The 6,261-nt window shown below is 55.8% G+C and overlaps 1 protein-coding gene and 1 long non-coding RNA gene across 5 annotated transcripts in view; one reads left to right on the top strand and one right to left on the bottom strand.

Moving 5' to 3' along the window:
* YDJC (YdjC homolog (bacterial)) overlaps window positions 1–3,124 on the bottom strand; it is a 12,768-nt gene extending 9,644 nt beyond the window's left edge. The window contains exons 1-2 of one of the 2 annotated variants that reach the window (XM_014944058.1): window positions 2,997–3,124; window positions 442–538 (exon numbers count right to left, since the gene is read on the bottom strand). The gene's annotated coding sequence lies outside the window, so the exon portion shown is untranslated. Of the gene's footprint in view, window positions 1–441; window positions 539–580; window positions 716–2,996 lie in introns of those variants that run through there. The other variant, XM_014944059.1, reaches the window with a different exon arrangement.
* LOC106889225 lies at window positions 26–3,150 on the top strand. 3 transcript variants are annotated; one of them, XR_001412270.1, is made up of 3 exons: window positions 26–150; window positions 447–2,336; window positions 3,019–3,150. It is a non-coding gene; the product is annotated as an uncharacterized LOC106889225 (long non-coding RNA). The 3 variants fall into 3 exon arrangements; XR_001412272.1 differs by lacking the exon at window positions 3,019–3,150 and having other exon boundaries at window positions 447–951; window positions 1,829–2,627; XR_001412271.1 differs by lacking the exon at window positions 3,019–3,150 and having other exon boundaries at window positions 447–2,108; window positions 2,233–2,627.
* Window positions 3,151–6,261: the final 3,111 nt, after the last annotated feature.

Here is a 6,261-nt window from a genome sequence, read left to right as displayed (position 1 = left end):
GGGGCGGCCCCTGGCGGCGGCGGGGCCCGGCGCGGCCGCGGGAGGGAGCGGGGCCGGGCTCGCTCGGTGGCGGCGGCGGTGGAGACTCCCGGTGCCCCCCCCCGCGCTGAGCAGCGCAGGGACGGGGTTCCTCTGCTGCGGGCGCCCCCGGTAAGACCCGCGCCGGTAACGCGGGGGGGGGAAGGGGGAAGCGGTTCGTGTCGTGTCCTTTGGCTGCTCCAGAGCGGAGCCGCTCCTCCCGGCACGCCGCCAGGGCCGACCCCTCGGCCCGTGAGCCCCACGGGAGGCACCGGGCGCTCCCCGCACCGCTGGGGAAGGGCAGGGAGAGGGAGAGCGCTCCAGGACGGGCAGCTCTGCCGTGCTGCCGGGGGCGCACGCCGGCTCTCCAGCAGGCTGTGTGTGAAATCCCGTCTGTCCGGGCCTTGAAGAGGTTTTTCTTACCGCAGGAAAGCTGTTCTTTATCTACCGGAGTGAAAGTGAAAGCGCTGAGGAGGCTGGACACGCCGAGTGGGGGGTATCACCAGCCTGCATGTTTTACCTGTGGAAGGAGAAGATGAAGTTCTATCAAAGTAGGACTCACCCCTTCTTGGTCTGTAATGTTATCCCAAAATATTCACCCACTCCTGCTGCTGCAGGAGAAACAACAAAGCAATGTTTGGGGCAGGGAGAGAGCGACAGTTCAGGAAGAGCTTGGGTGACGTGTCCGTGGCACTTCAGGGTGGGTATTTGTGCAACTGCTACTTGTTTCTCCTCTAGGAGATGAGCCTCAAGCCTGCCCACATTCCCCTCGGCTTCACTTACTGGGGGGGGCTATTCCTGTAACAGATGAAGTCAGCACAACTCTGAAGTAATGGCATGAATCAAATCCAAGTCCCTCCTGGCTTTGCCAGTGCAAACCCTGGGGTTCCCTGCCTCTTCCTGGTACTGTCAGTGCTGCTTGTCCCTGCACAGGTGAGAGGTGCTGCATAAGGATCTTAGACAAAGCTTGGCTTTTCAGCCTTCTTAACCTTAGTATGCATTTAATGCTATTAACGGCAACATCCTTCTTAAATACTTAGTGCAGTTCCTGGAGGCTTTTCTTTTCCGACTTCATTCCTGTTTATCCAACTCTCCTTCCCATGACTGGAAGCAAAAACTCCCCAGCAGGAAAATCTTGCCCCTGTGCCACATCCCCTTGGATCCCAGCCCCATGTTTGCTCCCTGCACACCCCGGCTGGCGGCCAAAACAGCCCCTCCAGCCAGGCCCGGCACCGTCCGGAGGAAAGTCCCTCAACGGTTCAGCCTGCGGCTGAACAGCAGGACAGGCTCCCTCTGGCTGGTCTCTCCTCCTCAATGAATGAATGAATGAAAATATTGGCCAGCGTTTCTGGTGGAGCTGCATATGCCAGGACATCTATTTAACACAGGCTGCATCTTCCAGCCTAACTGAAACAAAGCACAGCCCTGCCGTATCTGAGTCGTGGGAGCTCTCTCCAACCTCAAGAGCTTCACTGGGTTTGAGCCTGAATTTCTTTCCCTGAACTTTGAGTTATTCAGTAGCGGATTTAGAGGTTTCCTGTATTTCACAAAAGCATTTCCTAACAATTAATGCTTCCAAGAAGCCATCTGTTGACATGTTGACATTAAAAAAGTATTTTCTTTTTCTTGTTCCCTTGGCCACAGTGAGTTAGTTCATTTGGGATTACAATGGTAGCACAGTAGGACTTGGTTTGTCTTTTCCTTGCATGAAATTTTGTTGAAAGTGTGAATTTTGTGTCTCATTTGAATGAGACAAAGTAAAATCCATTTTTAAAATGAAAGTATGTTAACATTTTCTTCTCTTCCCCAGCCTCAAAGATTTACAAAATCTTGGCAGTTCAGTGGCTCCTGTAGAAATGCTTAAATTAAAGCCTTTTCATCTCTATACTGAGGCCAGTTTTCAGAGGAAACATGACATTTGTGTTCATGCTCTCAGTGCCCAACTCGGCCTCCTCTCAGTGGCAGCAGGATGCCCTGGCCAATGCCAACCTCCTCTGCCGCAGAGATGGAGGTCCTGCAACGGGCCAGTGCAGCGTGTGGCTGCCAGGCTGCAGAGACCTGAGAAGGATCCAAAGTGGTCTCTAGCCCAGGTACAAACCAGCCGGCCAGGGCTGGAGGGGGCTGCGGGAAGGGAAGGGCTCGGCTTTTGCAGAGGTTGGAGATAACTGACGTGCAGGAGCGCTGTCGGGCTGTTACATTCGCTGTCATTTTCAGTGTCTGAGCTGGGTGAACCTGAATGGAGTGAGGAGATACAGCCGGGAGGAAGCTGTGCTGCGGGTGCCGGATTTCCCAACGGTCATGGGCAGGATCAGCGTTCGGTGAGACAGAAAAGCGGGTTTCCTCCATTTTTCACGACATTTCTGTGCCGGCTGGGGCCAGGGCAGGGATGAGAGTGCAGGGCAGTGCTCGGCGGGCACCGGCTGAGGGTGCAGCCCCGCCGTGGGGCACGGCTCGCCATGCCCGCTCCGGGCTGCCCGCCCACACAACTCCCGCCGTGCCGTGTCGCGCCCGCACCGCAACTCCCGCCTTTCCGTGCCGTGCCGCGCCCGCCCGCACCGCAACTCCTGCCTTGCTGCGCCCGCCCGCACCACAATTCCCGCCGTGTCGCGCCCGCCCGCACCACAACTCCCGGCGTGCCGTGCGGCGGGGGCGGCCGCTGCGCGGTGCTCTCTGGGTAGGGGCGGGCGGCGCCATTTTGTGTTGAGCCGGGGGTCTCTGCCGGTGCAGCGGCAGTCACGGCAGGCAGAGGCCCCGGGAGCAGCGTGTCCCCTCTCCCCTCCCGCCCCGCCGCCGAGCGCTCCTCTGGCTGTGGGACCGCCCCGCCGAGGGGTGTGACAGCGAGGGAGGGTCCCCCCACGGGCGGCTCCCGGGCCCAGCGGGGAGTTCCTTCTACAAAGGCGCTAGTGTTCCCAAAGAGAATATTGGGAACTCCTCAGCAGCATTTCTGCTCTTGTAAATTAACCTGGTAGATCACTTACAGCGATCGTTGTCGTCTCCCAGCATCAGTGAGAGCACCTGGAAGATGTCAGCTGATGGAATGGCAATGGAGGATAATTCTTGTGGAGCTCCGAGGGGAGAGTCCCCCGTCCTGAAGGGCTGGCATGGGTCCGGAGGGCGGTTGGGCGATGGCAATGTCAGGTCCCAGGGCTCTGCAGAACTTTCAGGGAAGTCCTTCCTTCCTCAAAGACTGGAAACAAAAGACAGCAATAAAAAATACATCAACTCTTCTCCCCCAAATGAAAAATTCTGCCATTTAAATATGTATATGCTAATACTTTTTTGGTCATATGTCTCCTGCTTATTTACTTTGCTTATCCTTACATTATATCTACTGAATGTAAAAGTCCGAATAGCTGGTTTGAGGTCTCTAGTTTAAGAACAACGTGGGCTCAGTGATAAGAAACTCTGAAATTCCACACGTTTTTGGCAAGCCATCTTTTTTGTCATTCCGATTTCCCCCTGGTGACAGCATGTTACTGTTGTTACTGGTGTTGACTATTTGTATGACGTGTTGGGGCCGACAAGGTCTGCTGTAGGACCTGCCGACGGACACCAGCACTCCATCTGAAGAGAGGTTTATGACTGTCAGTTCATCAGCATGGGGTGAAAGGAGACAGAACCACAGAGCATTTATAGGCCTGATTTACTGTTGTTACTTCGTGATCTCAGTGCAGTTCATCCTCGCTGATACCAGAGAAAGGACCAGATGCAGAGAAAAGTCAATGGAAGAGCTTGTGTGGGTCTGTTTTTGTACCAGGTACTAATATTTTCAGAACTGCACCCTATATATTTTGCCTAAGGTTAGTGAGTCTGAGAAAGAACACAGACCTCTCATTCCTGTCTGCTGAAAGCGTTTGGCACTGCCAAATGTACCAAAACCTGTGTCTCAGGGAGGGCCAGGCTATGCCTGCAGGTGCACCTGGTTGGAGATGGTGGGCATTCTCAAATCCTTGAAAACAGAGCGTGCAAAAGGACTGCTGGGTTAAGTGACTGAGGACAGAAGGCATTCTAGTTACGTTTTACATTCCCCCCTTTACAGCGCTGTTGAGTTATTCTGTTTGTGTGCATAAACAAGAATTGTGATGAGATCCCTATCAAAAAAGCCGATGTTTCCATTGCCAGTGTGCTCCATCACAAGTTTACCTGTATCCTACAGCAGTCTGATGGGAACAACTGCGGGCCCTGCGGCAGTGAGGTGGCTGTTAATTGCCATGGATGTTTGGCATTGATGGGGTTCTTTGTTGGCAGCCGTTCTAACCCAATTATATTTCTAAAGTCAGACTGAAAAGCATTGTAGGGAGCACCATGTAAATGGCAGTGAATGCAGGGAGACTGAGCGACCTCCCAGACAGACAGACAGGTGCCAGCTAAAGCCCCATATGATTGATTTTCCACGGCTAAAATTGCAACCACAGACATCTGGGTTTGCCCCGTTTGTAACAGCAGCAGCAAACACGAGCTGCTGTCTTAGAAGGGCAAGGCTACTTAGGATGACATAGAAATATGGCATTTGACTATCAATGGGTGATCTTTTACGTTTCTGTGAGGAAGCATTTATACTTCCCACACCAGGAAGTGAGATTTTAGCCCTCAGAAAAACACACAATCTCTGTGTACATGTGAGCTTTAGTACTCGGGCTTGTTTCAGCACAGGGCTGATGTTTAAGTCGGAGACTTTTCTGACCTGTAGGTCCAGCCGTATAAAATGGGCCAAAGCCAGCAGAAAGAAAACTGAGCATTCAGTCGTTTGGTATCACGTGGGCAGGAAAGAGCCTCGTGGATCTAGGGCTGGTGGGAGAGGCAGTCAGCTGAGTACCCTATGATGTTCCACTACCCAGCAACGCTGATGTGCTCTGGAAATGGCCCCGTGACAGCACGATGCTGCCACCCTGGGCTGTCGCACATTCACTACATTCTTGCTACAAAACGTGGGTCCCAGGGGAGTGCCCATCTACCTGTGCCCTGGCTGCTAAACAGGCCAAAAGCTTTGCTCTGTTAATTACCCCTGGGAGCATCCCACGAGGCTCAGACCAGGCTGTGGGGTGATGTGTGGGTCAATCCAAGGGGCAGTTTCAGAGACAAGGGCTAACGGCCTCTGCAGGAGTTCCCGGGTCCTTTGTCCATAGTTACTTCCTATTGATAAAGGAGAGTTGGTTGTTTTTTTGGGAGGGTATGTGAGAATCCTTCCTTCTGCAAAACTATGCAATGAAGGACAGTATGTATGTTAATTTATGCAGCATTTTACACAGAATGGAGCTTAATAATCTCTTTTTGTTACAAGAACTTCACCAGAGACCGAATCACAGGTGGTGAACTCCCAGGTCCCAAAGCAGCCATGGGTTCATTGTGCAGTTTCTGCCCTAGTGACAGAAGCTCCGATATAATCCAGAAGTGACTGAACCGCTGGGATCTCATGCAAGACCACCATGAATTTCCTTTGCTTTTCAACATTATGTTACATTTGTCTGTAAATCCCCCAAATGTGGCATATTTACTCAGCGGTAAGAGCCGGGGAGGTGCGGACAGGCCAGTGCCCGGGGCAGCAGTGGCCCATGGCCCTGTCTGCACCAGTTCCAGCCCCCGGGGCCGTGTCGGGACCCCTGCCGGGCCCGGGCTGGCGACCTGGGAGCTGGCTCCTGCCTGACGGTTCCCGCCGGGGGCACCGTCCGCCCCGGGCGCTGCTGGCGGGTACCGGCTCCTCGCACCGCACCACATTTTCCCCCGGGGCCCGCTGCAGCCGGCCGGGTTGCGCCAGCTACTGTTCTTGTTACCCCCCGGCCTACATGGGAGACGGGAGCTGGGGGACAGACCTGCCCGCTCTCCTCCGGCAGGAACGGCCTCCAGGGGATCCCTGTCCGCGCTCCCCGGCGGCGCTCGGGGATATCGCCGGCTGCAGCGCCCGGCTCAGGGGAAGGTGGCCGCGGTGGGGCCCGGCTGACAGGGCCCAGCCCGGCGCGCGGCGCCGCTGAGGTGGGAGCGTCGCGCTCCGCCTCCTTCCCCGGGGGGCGCCACGCCGCCCGCTCTGATTGGTCGCCTTTTCCCCTCGGCCCAATGAGCTCCTCCTGCCGGAGGGCTCCCGGCGGTGAGGTCACTACGCCGTGGCCCAATGCGGGAGCGAGGCCGGGCAGAGGGCGGGCGGGGATTGGCCGGGCGCGGCGCTGGCGCGGGCCGATTGGCTGGACGCGCGGAGGCGGTGCGGAAGCGGTGCGCTGCGGGCGGCGGCGGTGGCGGTGGCGGCGGCGG

This window comes from Calidris pugnax, unplaced genomic scaffold (genome assembly GCF_001431845.1).
Source record: "Calidris pugnax isolate Ruff unplaced genomic scaffold, ASM143184v1 scaffold138, whole genome shotgun sequence".
Taxonomy (NCBI): domain Eukaryota; kingdom Metazoa; phylum Chordata; class Aves; order Charadriiformes; family Scolopacidae; genus Calidris; species Calidris pugnax.
This window is presented reverse-complemented; position numbering and strand designations above follow the sequence as displayed.